The sequence below is a fragment of the Camelus dromedarius genome, chromosome 6 (genome assembly GCF_036321535.1).
Source record: "Camelus dromedarius isolate mCamDro1 chromosome 6, mCamDro1.pat, whole genome shotgun sequence".
NCBI lineage: Eukaryota > Metazoa > Chordata > Mammalia > Artiodactyla > Camelidae > Camelus > Camelus dromedarius.
In genome coordinates, this window is record NC_087441.1 from 45794260 (window position 1) to 45807408 (window position 13149).

Below are 13149 nucleotides of genomic sequence, written 5' to 3' on the forward strand. Positions count from 1 at the left end.
ATCCTGCCAAACCTTTTTCTTCTTTTACAGAATTTGGAAAATATTTTTGATTATTTAAGAAATATTTATTTGATTTATCTGAAGAAACATTTTAAAGTGAAGACTGGTCTAGCATCTCAGCCCACTCAAGGTGCTTCGCTGAGTGAAGTGTGGGATTGTGTTCAAGGCCCCGGGCATCAGTACAACCAACGTGGCTGCAACAGAGATGCTGGCCAAACTGAAATCATCCATTGCGTTGTTTTCTTTCCTCCTCCTCTTCCTCCCCCTCTCTCCTCTTCCTCCTCCTCCTTTAATGAAATCAACTTATAGTCAATGAGCAAAATGAAAAACTACCAAACTTGCCTTTGTTTTGTTATATACAAAACAACAAAATCAGATGATTAAATGAACTAATACAGTGAATTTACTTCTTGCTTAATAAGTACAATTTAATTTTTGATTTCAAAAATTTTAATTTTTCTCTGTGTTTATAATTCAAAGAGAGGGATTTCTTATTTCTTTCTCATGCGACTCTGTATATATATTCAGAAAAACCTCAAGTTGTAATTTAGGTTTTTTTCACTCTCAGTAACTGTCCAAGTTACATTAGCCCTGGTTGATGTTTAGTTCTGGCTAAACTTGCTTGTTGCTCATCCCCAGGAGTAAGCCTTCGGATAAACGGATGTTTCCTCTTGTAGGAAATACTTGGGAATAATATGCCAGAATGGGGTGAATGAAATGGGCAATTGGGAGCCTTGCTCCACTTTACAAAAAGAAGAAGACAAAGTCTCTTTCCTAGTATAAATTGATTTGCCACAGAGAACACAATAGGGCGTGGAGGATGAATAGCAGCCCCTTTCCCGTGTGAAGACCACTCCACCCCATGCAGGCCCCGACGGTGTTTTCGAATATAAACCGTGTTCATGCCTCTGCACTTACACACAGATGTGGGGCCCACTTCAGGGCCCCGTTTTAATGAACTGACCGCATGTGTTGTACGCAGTTGTTGAGTCAATACATATGACCATGGTGTGCTTACCCATATAGACACACTCCTCTGGCAAATATACAGTCTGTCCTGAACAACAATGCCATTAGAATCTTTCTCTTTGTTTTATTTGTCCAAAGTCAAACATTCACTCCTTCAGATCACCAGTATATTATAAGCCCGGTGCTGGCCCACACTGCTGCAGGACTGGGACAAAGAGATGATGTTACAGTCTGGTTTCTATGGCAACAGAGGAGGGGTAATGAAAACCGAAATGTTGGAAACACCCATTCTGACAATTGTGACATAATTCAGGTTATTACAAGGACGTAACTACCAAAGAAGCAGAAATGTCATTACCTTGCAGCTCGCGTCGGCAAAAAGCTACACTGCACATTTCTCTTAGTTGGGCTGCTGAGAGGAAGGAAACACGAAACACACACACACTCACACACACGCACGCACCTCGTTTTCTGCATGTAAAATGTGTGTGTTCTTTAAAAGCCAGTGGTTGGCTGGTTTTCCGGACATGATGTGGTTGAAGCTGTCATCGTAATGGAAATTCATTGCTGTAGCTATGGTAAATCGAGTTTTCTGCCTGTGCTGAATGCATTAGTCTAATGAGATGTTTGCAGCCGGAGAGCAGGGCTGCTGGAGACTAACTGTGAGCTACTAACACACGGGTGGAAGATTAGCTTTTGCAATACTCGGTTTGCATGTACTGAAAGTCATCTGTCTTCTGAGTCAACATTCCCGGCCTGGTAAAGAACCTGATCAGGGCTCTGGTGAACAAGCCGTAGGTAAGGGAGATGCACAATTGGAGGGTGTGCCGTTGACATGGGATCCTTTTTTTCACTGTCAGCATGACATGTTACCTGTTTCTGGGCTGCAAACGTATCTCTATAGCAATGCACGAGTGTCCTGCGTTAAATCCACTGAGGCTGGCAGGTAAACTTTAGTCCTTCCCACTCAAAATACAACATTTGATTTCTTAACCAGATTTTAGACGGGGAGATGTAGTATAGAATTGTATAGTTTATCAATTTGGGGTACATACGCTACTCTTTGACTCTGCATTTGAATATGTAGAAAGTTATTTTTCCCCCAAATGTGAACTCAAATAATTGGTTAGCTTTTTTTTTTTTTTTTGGCATAATGATTTCACTTTGCTTTGTTTCGTTTTTTAAATTTAAAAAAATTGTAGTATGTCTTGGGGTAAAAATATTTACCTAAAATTTAATTTTTACAATTGATGTGAACATGCAAGAGAGGTTTTTTTAATTGAATTTATTTTTTATATACCAGATGGAATATTTTGTGTGTCTCTGTGCTCGTTTTTCCTAATTTACCAGGATAGATGAGAATACTATTTATTGCTAGTTGCTGGTCTTAGTTTTGGGAAAGATACCCAGGTGACTGTGGAGTATCAGGAGCAGTTTTCCCAAGTTCAAGTACAGAGAGTCACCTCCTTCCCAGGTGGGCATTATATGACTCGAACCCAGTGTCATGAAGCTTCCTTTCCAGGTTGCCTGCTAAACAGGACAGCACAGTGGATGTGAGGTACCGGCTGCAAGAAAGTCATTTGACCGATGGTTGAGGCGCTAAGTCAAAGTTCTTTCCCCTCCTTGTAACAGTGAAGGAGAGGGGGCTCATGGTGTTGTCTCTCGGTGCTGTGACAGTACTCGAGAGGGTCAGACAATCAGTAGCTTCCTGAGAAAGTGGCTTTTTGGTTGGTCTCAGAAACTGTGGTATCTGAGACAGTAATCCAGGCACTTCTGAATCCAGATGTTTGTTGTATACTCTGTTATACTGTTTTTCTTCCTTTTTAACCAGAGCGACCATTTTTGAAGAGTGAAAAACATAGTTGCTTTTTTTGTTTTTCTTGACTCTTTTTTTTTTTCCAATAAAATAGGATATTTGGAGTGAAAGCATAAAAATAACTGAAGGAATTTACAGTGTGGAAAAGTAAACTACCTAGGAGTGCAGTGTTCGTGTGGAGCAGTTTTTGGTGTGTTGTTTGGTAGAACTAGCCTGAAAAAATGGGCCGGGGATTTGAGCAACAGCAGCTCAGTAAAGATTACCTAGAAAAGCAATAGTGATCATCTACACTCAAGTAAGTGTACGTGTAGAACCTTCAGTTTTAGGAAAGTTGCTTGGTGGCTTCACAGTCTTTATCTTTTAAGTACATTTGTGACAGATATTTTTATTTTCTTCAACTCTGTAAATTGCATATGTGGTAAGGCTCTATAATATTTTGGTAAATTTATATCTGCTTGATTTGTGGAATTACAAGAAAAATGCAAATCTCACAAACACCGGGTTCTTTTATGTTTAACATGCTTAAATTTCTTCCCTGTGCCACTGAAATTACTTTTATTTTGCTACCAAAACCTACCCCCCAAAACAACAACAACAAAACTAACAAGTAAATGAACAATAATAGAAAGAAAAGAAAACAATAAGAGAAACAAGAGAAAATTGCTCTCCGTCATTTATTTGCTTTTGGTGGTGTGTTTTCGAGGCAAGTGAAACCAGCAGAAGCAGTTTCACTTTCTGGTTCTTGGTTTCTGGGGGCTGGGGTTGTGGGGGCTTCTCCAGCATCAGTAAGACAAGCAGACCAGCAGCTAGAGAACAAGCCAACCTCAGGTACTGCCTCTGCTGTAAGAACTTTATATTGAAGATTCAAAAAAGTAATGAGTTTTTAAATGTGAAATAATGTTTGCTTGTTATAAAAATTCACGCGATCGCCCAAAGTACAAAGATAGAATTTAAAAAAATATCTTAAGCTTTAAATGATGTGAAAAATCACAAGCAGATTGCGTTAAACCTCTCATATTGTGGTGGCTTTTATGTATTTTTTCCAATCTCAATTTTGGATCTTAAATACTTCAACAAGTTTCAGGAAACATTGCTGAAGTTCCCTTAACACAAAACTAGGAATGCTGAGAAATAACCTTTACGTTCATTTAGGGAGTTCAATTTTAGAGTGTTCTGTAGGTCTGTTTACAGTTTGGGGTGGCGGGAGGACACATCACACACATTCACTCCCCCTGAAGACACCTTGGAGCCAATTCTGGGATCCGGCAGAGGTGGGGAGGAGCGCGAACTCGCTCCCCGGTCCAGGCAGAGCTCGGCGGCGGCGGCGGCGGCGGCGGCGGCGGGGGGGGGACGCGGCTTCTCCGAGTCTGTACCCCTGGAAGCCACAGCATCACTCTCACGCCAGGTGGCCCGTTCCACACGTCCTGGAGAGAGCAGGAGACATTGCCTCTGGTCGGGCTGGGGGCTTCAGAGTCCAAGCACCTCCAGTTTCATTCCGTGCTGCTGAGTCTTACGCGCTTTTATTCAGGGATGGTGTGGGAGAGAAGGGAAAGGAGGTGAGGGAAGGCTCTTTTCCAACCAAATTATCAAAGGGCATAAAATTCGGTGTAACATTTTGGAGATGAAGTCTGGAAAGCAGTCCCTTTTGGTGTGAGCTCACGTGCTTCTGAATTTTGGTGGGCAAATCTGGCATTTCTAGGAGAGAGCTTTGTTTAAATGCCTCCTTGGACATCTCACTTCTTAATCTTGCAATCTCCCGAAAGGCTAGTTTGAGGTTTACACGTTTTTAATGTTTTTGTTGCCTTCAAAGGCAGACAGGTGAGGAGAGGCAAGGGGGATTAGAAACAGCTCCTGGGAGAAAAATCAAATGGTTTGGTACGTATATAATGTAACAGAAGCCACCACTGTGTCTGGTAAATTACTCTAAATTTTAATTAATAAGTCACAAAAGCCACACCAGAAGCTTTAAAAATTACCCCTTTATCAATAAGGTGATAATTAACTTTCTCTGGAATTAGCAATTCTCTCAGCCCCGGGCAGTATGCAGCCTAGTAAGTTGTCTGGAATCTTGCCAATTTTTAACAATTGGTCTTTTGGCAAACCGACTGGATTTTAATTCAAACGTCTATTGTGACATTTTCCAATGTGGTTCAGAGACCATTAGGATCACCCAAATTGTGGTAAAATTTCTGAGGCTGAAAGCTTTGCTCAAAGTGTTTGGATTGTGTTTCAATCTGTCTCTTTCGTCGTATTCCTTTTCTACCTTTTCTCCCCAAACCTCTATTTGCAAGAACGCCACATGCTAGTCTCTGCTATAAATCTCTGCTATAAATCGCTGTGGCGAATCCTGCATTTGTTGGTACGTACAGACCAAGTTTGAGTGTTTGGCTGCAAGCCCACGAGTTTCTAAGTGTTTGTCATTGTTATTGCATTCATCTCGGTTTCAGTTCTGGCAAGGGTTCATTCCTTAATATTTCTGCAAACTCTCACCCGCATTGTCAGATGCTAACATTTAGATTGATGCTTGAAGGAAGGGAGCTGCAGGCCAGTTTGGACGTGCTTACAGGCTGTTTGAAATTTGGTTTATTCTGACCTATCAATGTCTGAGGAGGTACAGGAGTACTGGGCATTTGAGAGCAGCCTGCTCCACAACACCTTCTCCCTACTGCCAACACACCTACTCCCCTGTGTTGCTAGTCGCTGGTAGGTGACATTTGGAGGCAGCTTAAGGAGGGACACTGCTCTTTGGCCATAGTGGCTGGCTGGAAGTCAAGTGGCGATGGGTGCAAATCACTCCTTCAGAAGTCAGATTTCTCTCTCCATCCTCTGGGTTCTTCAGATATTGGCATTGGTAGGCTGTTGCTTCTCTCAGCCAAGAGACCTGGCTAGGACCTGATGCTGGAGACAAAGCTTCCTGCCAGGTTAAACTGGCCCTTCTGACACAGTCTAGAACATCCCTGCCTTTAGGAGAGTGGGCTGGAGATGAGCAGTCAGCAGGATTTGTGCATTCTGGAATAAATCAGCATTTTTCAATCAGAAGAGGTACTTGGCCACCACTGAGGAGATAAAACACCTCTTCCTTCTTGCAGTGATTACTTTGTGGACTACCATTTTAGGACAGGAATGGACTTTGCATTAGACTGAAAAGTCATTCCACTGAGTCTGTGTGACACCTTGGTGTAATGGGAGTGTATTCTGAAATCCATACACTGGATTCCCAGGGGTTGCTATTGTTACAGTTTGACCAGTTGTGTTTTATAGAGAATCTGGTGGCACCAAACCATACGAACTCCTCTTTATTCTCTCACCAACTCAGACACGGTCTACCCTAAATTTTTATTTGTGGGGAGTCATACATGCATTTCCTTTTCAGCAGCCGCATTTATTGATCAGATAGATGGAACTTGGTCCCGGTGTTGCTGCTTTTTAAGGAGGATTGGCACTCCTTTGAGCCCTTTGAGGAAGGGACTGGGCTGAGGAGTGGTGGCCTTTCTGTCTCCATAAAGCATTCAATACAGAAGCAGAGGAGTGGAGTTGGCTGCTGTGAGAAAATTAATGTGCCAGGGAAAAATAGCATCAATGCTGTGCTTTGAAAGGTGGTGACGTTGTCTGGTTAGCCCTGTGATGGTGACTCAACTTTTGGGAGCTGAATATTTGGTAACAAAAGCCTTTGCCCTTTTTCTGTCCCTGTGCTGACCATCCTAGAGCAAAAGCCGTAATTCTTTCAAAACAGAAACAATGACTTGAAATTCATCCTGAAGAAACATGCAGCCTTTCGTGAAGATGGGCTTTAAATTTGGGAGCAAATGCTCATGTGGGCAGAGCAAAAAGTTATGCTGGTTGGGTCCCAGTCCAGCCTAGGGAAAATGGCACTGGACAAAGAGGTACCAAGATAAAACCCAGAGGAGAGACCTATTCTATCCCCCTTCCAGTGAGGACTTCCAGTGAGCTTAGTCCACCCGCCTTCCATCATTTCGCCTCCTGTAATCCCCTGGTGCTGTTTGAAAGGCTTCAGTAATAGTCAACAGTAGCATATGGCTGTCAGCTCACAGACCTTGGGCCGTTTTCTTTTGGACTAAAGGCAAAATTTCTGTGTTCCCTTTCATATTTGTTCACAAGTCATCCTGGGACATCACCCTTCTGATGAGAAAACCAGGGTTGAACACCAAGGAGTGTGTTTTTCCCTGCTGTTGGGAGCCAGGCCCTGAGCCCTCTCACCCGGCTGATGTTAACACTCACAGTGACCATGTGTGGATGCAACCTTGGATGCAGTCTTTGAGGTGGCCTGAGGCTGGCCTCAGGATTTGAATCCTATTTTGATAGGGCTTTGGAAAAGAAGAATTGAAGAGAAAAACCCAAGGTGAAAACCAACTTTGGAGCGTTCATGCTTTTTGTTTTGAAGCCGGGATTTGGAGGTTGTATTATGTAATCAATTCCTTTGGGCCTGTTTCTAAACTATTACAAGTCAATAGAAATCATTCTCATTCTTTGGACCTTCCAGAAAAGAGGCTGACCTCTTTCCTTCACAGTCCTTTAGGATTTAGCACCCTCACTATTGGGAAATTATGGTGATGTCAAGCCTTGATCATACAATTAGCTTTTAAGATATGCTATTTTTCCCACAATGAATAACTCAAAAATGTTTTGTGAAGCATTGGGTTGATTGATCAGTAAAGAACTCCATTGTGGGAATAGAATTCTATCATGTTTCAGTCCTAAGAAACCTGTGGTCACTGATTTGGTTCATGCTATTGCCATTGCATCCTATGCTGGGGGACTTTGCCATGAGATTTGCGGGTCAATACAATAGCTGTCAGTGCTTTCCCCTTCTATGAGAATGCCCCCTTTCAGGTCAAAAGATGCTCAAGGGTATTTGATGATATCACTTTAAAAACTTCATTTGGAAAATGCTTCAGGTGGAAAGCTGTAGAAAGCTTTAAATCTTGGTGCACAAATTACAAACAAAGCATAGAAACAGTGAAAAAAAAAAACAAAACTCAACAGGCTCTAATGCCTGAGATCACCACCCACAGTGTGAAAAAATACCCCTGTATTGAGTGTTTGTAATGTAATTAATAGCAAGCATTTAGCATAAATAATGAGGACAAACTGTGTGGTGGGGCTGTGTTGGTGCCTGAGGTGGAAATAGTTAATTGGTCCCACAGTGAGAACCTGTACAACTCTGCATTGTGTTAATGAGACCAGGTGAATATAAGCTCTCTCTAGGGAATTGAAGGTAAACATTCAGGTTGGGGTGCAATGTGTGTGACAGTGTGAGGGCCAAAGATATGTGCTGGTATAGTGGACTGGTCCTTTCTTTCTATTGCCCTTTTTTTAGAGGTCACTTGGCATGAACCTAATAGAGAATAAAGGACCTAAAAGTTCTCTGATAGCAGAGGAAGGGAAAAGCACATTCAGAAAAGTTTGTCTCTTACACATGTTTCCTTGGAAGCAGCCCAAATCTGCTAGGGTCAAGTAAAGAGAAATTGAGTTCTTACTACTTGGCTTGAAACCGGAATAGTGTGGAATAAATGGGAAGTATAGTCATTTTTAAAAAATCTATTTCGGTTAGACTACTGCGTTTATGACTATATTTGACATTTTCATGCCTGAGGAAAGAAAGTTCCATGGGACCAAAGATGTAACTGGTCCTTATAGGTTTCTAACAGTGGACAGTGTGGGTTGTATGGCTTCCTGGGCAAAGTTAGGCAGACCCAAGCAGCTCTTTGGTTGAGATTTCCAATATTCTGCTTGTGTACCTGGTAGATGGGTTATCAGTTTCAAGGGGGTTTTCTTTTTCATCTGTGAGAATAGAGATTTGGGACAGGATGAGGAGAATTTATATTGGGACCATGGATTCACTACATCCCAGACCATTTTCCAGCCAGCTCACCTCTCTGTGGAAGCTGGAAGGTTAAAATAATAACCTAAATAATGAGCTTGAGGGGAAATCATCTGACATTTGAAGGGAATAGTTAAAAGTAAAAACCAATTCTCTGTGAAGAGGTCTCTACGTGATTCCCAGATCCTTTGAGTGAATGGGTTTTGACGACCTCCCTCCCAGGGCAAGCCTCAGTCTCTTTTCTAGTGTCCCTCCTCAAGACGCTACCCCTTCCCTTGTTGGAAGCTCTAACTGTTAGCGAGGGAGGTTCGCAGCTTCTTCCTCCAGTAACTTCTTCCTCCTGTGAGGGCCTCCTTTTGTCCTCAGAGCTGTACATAGTAAATCCAAATGGAGCAGCATGGATTTTGAATGGGAAAAGTCTTGTTTCATGGCTACCAATGTGACCCAGGGCAAGTATCATGGCAACTTTGGGCCTCCCTGAACCTCCCTTCCTTATGGGAATTCCTGTGGGTCCCCACAGCTGAGGCCCAGTGCTTTGAATATGGCAAATGCTCAATAAATATTTGTTAAATGGATGAAAAAATGAATGAAGGATTAAATTAATGATAATGCTGGCGCAGGCAGAGGCAGCTTTTGTGGAAAGGGCGTATGCACTCTTTGGCGTTATACCTACTGTATTAGATCATAGGCTATAATATTTCAGAAGTTGTTGAGAAGGTTTACTTGGGATAATGTATATAAAGTTCAAAGGAAACAGGATATGGAAACGGGTTTTGTAAACTGTAAAGTGAAATACAAATGGTAATAAACCCGTGTTTCCATTTATTGAGCACCATACGCTCAGGGATGCTGAGGGGAGCACTAAACATGCTTTATCTCATTTTTTTTTTATTTGATCCACAGAGGAAGTCAATATAGGAGGGGCTATTTTTATCTCCATTACATAGATGAGGAAACTGAGGCTTATGTTAACTTGCCTTGGGTCACATGGCCATATGAAGTCTGCTGAGTCTTTCCTTCAGTTTTGAAAAGCTGACGAGGCGTCCGTGTCTTTTCACCTGTGAGGGCTGAAGAGAAAGAGCTCCTTCATGCTTTAGAGCTAGCTCCTTCTGCTCGGCCGGGCTGGGCTGTTCCCAGGTCCAGCAGGTTCCAGAAAGGAAATGATTCCCTGGTGTTTCCACTGGGAAAGGCATTTTTGATCCACAGCAAACTTCTCTTAAAGCAGTGGACTCTGAGGCCTGTTGGACTCAGCCCTCATTTTTATTACAAATATTTTTTAATGCCCTGTTTACAATTCTGAAGTGAATTTCCCAGATAATCTAACCCACCCACACCCATGATTTAAGAAAAATCAGCATGATGTCATAACCGAGATACGAAGAAGAATGAAGGCAATGTAATTCGTAACTACTTCCAGTGCAGGCGCCCCACTCTGGATGCCACGTGGAGTGATCAGGTGCTTGCCGTCCGCTACCTCTGCTGCAGCCCCAAACAGGCATGTGGTATTGAGGACTCAGACAACATGAGCTCATGCTGCTTCCAGTGACATGATTCTCCAAAATGGTAAACAACTCTTGCAATTCTGAGCAAAACAGAGAACAGTCTTCCCTTGACTTATGTACTAGTTGCATTCCTGGAAAGTATTATAGCTGAACAGAATTACATTATGTTTATACATAAAATGAAGTTAGTTCTAGGTTCAGAAAAACGAGGTCTTCACTTACGTGACTGTGTGGTGAGACAGTGCTTTATTATGTAGGACAGCTCCGTGCACCCAGCATCCCTGGCCTCTGCCCTCTAAGTATAGTAATGCTCACCCTGCCCCCAGCATTGGACCAGGTAAAACCATCTCCAACGCATTTCCAAAATGCCCCTCTATAGGGGTGTCATCACCACCTCTGAACACCTGTGGATCACAGTGTGCCAACCTGCCATGCATTTTACTCTCTCGACCTCCCCAAACACCTGATTAATTATGGCTAAGAAAAAGAATGGTGCTGTTTTGCCAGCTCCCTACATGATTACTAGGCAGAGCTATTCTCAAATATCATGGCAGGAATTTGGGGGTAACTTTGACATTTGAAGAAGATACTTGCTAGAAAATGTCCTCCAAAAACTGCAGCTTTAAGCCGCGTGAGAAGGCCCCTTAGATCATGTCTCATTCTCCTCCTTCAGATTATACATAGGTTTTATCACAAATACAGTGAAAATACTTTTGTAAAATCTTCACTATCCTCTGGGTTTGCTTAAAAACATTAACACTTACTGAGTAAAGAAAGTAAGGCTTTTTACTAGGTATCCACACGACAGCCCTGGAAAGTATCATCATTCCACTTTACAGACAAAACCCATGAGAGTCAGTGAATTTAAGCAACTGGCTCAAGGTTACCCAGTAAGTGATATAAGTGGTCTCAAAGCCAGGCATTCAAACCGATGCCTTTTCTCCAGTGTGACCTGGCTCCTGCCCTAGTTCTAGACGCATGGTGCACTTCTATCCATGATGTGGAAACCCCGTGCCTGAGGACTTTCTCCTTGTTCAGTACGTGAGAATAGGGTGAAGTAATAAAGATGGCTGCAGACTCTTTGACATTCCTTCCGTGGGACTGAGGCTTCCCTCCCCCTAACTCTGGGCTGTCCTAAGTGACTTGCTTGGCTCATGGGTTGTGGTGAAAGTGATGTTCCAGGACAAATACAAGGAGCCTTGCAGTTCAACCCAGGACTCTCAGAATGCCTGCCCTTGGAACCCAGAGCCACCACGTAAGAAGTGTGGCTGCCCCACAGCTGCCAGGCCATGAGAAGGCAAAGCTCCGTGGAGAGGCCCTGGAGGATCAAACACCAAGGGGAGAAAGAAGGAGGCAGGAAAGACAGAGACACTAGACATGTGAGTGAAGAAACCACCTTGGAAGTGACTCCTCCTGTCCTAGCCTCTCCAGCTGATGCCACAAGGATCAGATACAAACCGCCCAGTCCAGCCTTTTCTGAACTTCTGACCCACAAAATGGTGAGACCTACATAATAAGTCACAAAGTTTGGCATAGGTTTAAATGTAGCAGCTGATAACTGGAAAACACAGTAATGGCATTCTTTCTGTTGGATTGTGGATTGTGGATTATTTTTGATGCCTAAGAGAAAAGAATTTTCCACTTGAAAAGAGGATATAATTCACTATAAAATATAGTTGATCTCCATTTACTAGGGACTGAAATGAGAAATAGAAGTTTTGTTTTATATACAGCTACCATCAGAAGTTTTCAAGAGAACTATTATTTTAATAAGTGTATATTTAATTTCATGGTTAGCCTATATATTTATATTTTTGGCAAAAATACTTGGTTTAAATTTGTGAATATGACAAAGTTGCCTTTTAAAATGCATTTATTTAAATAGGCTATTTAAAATTTAGTAGCTATCAAGTAAATATGGTACAGAAGGTGTATTAGGGTTCTTAAGAGAAACATAACCAATGGGATAGATAGATAGAGTATAGATAGAGATTTATTATAAGGAATTGGCTCACATGATTATGGAGGTTGAGAAGTCCTAAGATCTATGGTCAGCAAGCTGGACCCAGGAGAGCCAGTGGTATAGTTCCCATCTAAAAGGTGTCAGATTCCAGACCCAAGAAGAGTTGATGTTTTAGTTCAAGTCTGAAGGCAGGAAAAAAACTACTGTCTCAGCTCAAAGGCCATCAGGCAAGAGCAAGAGGAGTTCCCTCTTACTCAGCCTTTTTTGTTCTATTCAGGCCTTCACCGGATTGGATGAGCCCTACCCACATTAGAGAGGGCAAATCTGCTCTACTCAGTCTGCAGACTCATAGATACACTCAGAATAATGTTTGACCAAATATCTGGTTACCCCATGGTCCAGTCAAGTTGACACATAAAATTAACCATCATAGGAGGTGTTCAGACATGACAAATATTGCTAAGGTTGTAGCTAAGGATCTGAAGTTTGGTAAGCAATGCTTTGTGCCCTAGGCTTCCCCTGTCTCTGGTCTGAGGATTTGGAGCTGAAATCCTCAGTTCACCTGTAGAGACTGTGATTGTATGAATCCTTCCCAAAATGTCTCCTGGAAAAGTTATTCTTTGGCTTTCAGAGCAGCTTTTAGAGAGTGTCCCTGTTGGTGACTCTACCTCTGGGGAGGTTTGAGCCACACCGTGGACTTCTGGCTGCCTTTCTGGGAGTGGCCATTCCCAGTGATGTGCAGCTGGCCGCCAGGCTTGCTGTCAGCCTTCAGGCTGCCCACAGTTGTGCAGCTGCCATTCAGTCTTCCTGCCAGCTCCTGCACAAGATCATATGTCACAGCAAACTTGGCCTTCTGGGGAGAGAATGTCTGCCCTGGAAGTCAGGGCTGCTGGACACCCTGTCTCAATATGTTATGTGAAGTCTGTCTCAGGGTGACGAGGAGCTCAGATGTGATGTATGTGATGTGACATCAGAGGCGCTATGATAAGTCCATGTCTCACGACCATGAAGGCAGCTGGACATTTTCATGTCCCCCTCTGGGCCCTGCTTGTTTAGA

General features: G+C 42.7%; 1 protein-coding gene across 5 annotated transcripts in view; it reads left to right on the forward strand.

Annotated features, from left to right (window-relative positions):
* Positions 1 to 1570: 1570 nt before the first annotated feature.
* Positions 1571 to 13149, forward strand: part of SCML4 (Scm polycomb group protein like 4) — a 106418-nt gene continuing 94839 nt past the window's right edge. For 3 of the 5 annotated variants that reach the window (XR_010381277.1, XR_010381276.1, XM_010989612.3), the window contains exon 1: positions 1571 to 1767. The gene's annotated coding sequence lies outside the window, so the exon portion shown is untranslated. Of the gene's footprint in view, positions 1768 to 3589; positions 3614 to 13149 lie in introns of those variants that run through there. The other 2 variants (XM_064486808.1, XM_064486807.1) reach the window with 2 other exon arrangements.